The sequence below is a fragment of the Myotis davidii genome, unplaced genomic scaffold, assembly GCF_000327345.1.
Source record: "Myotis davidii unplaced genomic scaffold, ASM32734v1 scaffold97, whole genome shotgun sequence".
Classification (NCBI taxonomy): Eukaryota; Metazoa; Chordata; class Mammalia; order Chiroptera; family Vespertilionidae; genus Myotis; species Myotis davidii.
Window position 1 is genome coordinate 858,543 of NW_006289392.1, and position 1,441 is coordinate 859,983.

General features: G+C 39.6%; 1 pseudogene; it reads left to right on the forward strand.

The window, feature by feature from the left end:
- Nucleotides 1-704: 704 nt before the first annotated feature.
- The window catches only part of LOC102759460, a 6,092-nt pseudogene continuing 5,355 nt past the window's right edge, over nucleotides 705-1,441 (forward strand).

The window sequence follows — 1,441 nt, forward strand, 5'->3', positions numbered from 1 at the left end:
ACCAGCTGCATGGCACACAATGCAAACCCTGACAGATAGCTCAGTAAAATGATCCTGCCCTCATTTTCATGTCAGTGTCTGAGTGAACTCCAACTGAACAACAAACATTCACAACGCACTAAAATGTTGCTGTGCTAGGCTGAGCTGGACGGAGGCAAAGAGTAGTCTGAATCAACAGCAAATTTGCCTTCAAGGATTGCATGGCCTAGCCAGGGTGGCTCAGCGGCTGAGCATCAACCTATGAACAAGGAGGTCACAGTTCGATTTCCAGTCAAGGCACATGCCCAGGTTGTGAGCTCGATCCCTAGTAGAGGGCGTGCAGGAAGTAGCCGATCAATGATTTTCATCATTGATGTTTTCCTCTCCCTTCCTCTCTGAAATCAATAAAAATATTTTTTAAAAAGAGGAACTAGTCATTTATTTCTAAATTTTCTCCTCTCTTTTTCTCAAATGCACTGACTGAGTAATTCCAACAGTATAAAAAGATATAAAATAAATAGAAAATTCCCCTCTTCTTTTCATCCCATTCCCATTCCCCAGGAGTAACCATTACTAATAGTTTCTGATTTATCTTTCCAGAAATGGTCTATGCCAGTGATGGCGATCCTATGACACACATGTCAGAGGTGACACGCAAACTCATCTTGGGTGAAACGCATCGACAGAGACAAAAAATTGCATAATTCAAATATTTGTCTCTCGCAATGGCCAGAGTTGGGCGTCACTCGAGTAATATTATTACTCACGTTACTCATGATCAATAATGCAATTCTAAAACCGGATGTAAACATGTACATCGGTGTTGCATAGCAAAGATACATAGTGAAAACATCCAAGATACATTGTTCCAATATTGACATTAATATAAAAAGGTTAAGAATGACACTATAAAGAGATGAATCTTTACTCATGACATTTTATTTTTACTCGAGTAACAAAATGCCCAATTCTGGAAATGGCCTGGTTATTGTCAACATGTGCCTCGGGTAAGCTTCCTGTGTGTTCGGGTGCATTTGGCAAACGGACACACTTGATCTCCATGTCGTTAGGAGATAGGAGTGGGAGAATTAGAAGAAAAAGATATACGGTGCAACAGTGCTCGACGAGACATTCTGCGTGTCGGATAATTGATTACAGCACCATATATTTGTTGGTTATACATACTATCTTTGCATTGTTTTGCACCAGGAGTCAGTGCAACAGCACTGCAAAAAGTTAACAGGTAAGAAACCTATCAACCTTTTATAAAAAAAACGCTGTGATTTATATTTATTTATTTTTGCAGCCTTGTGATGGAGAATCAAAAAAATAAGCAAGCAAGATTGAATGATAAAGGAAATGGAAGTAGCAGTAGGTGACCTTTTCAAGACATATGGACCGAGATGTACAGGATTGTCGACAGAAGCAACAGATCATTGTGCATACTGTGTAATGAAATGGG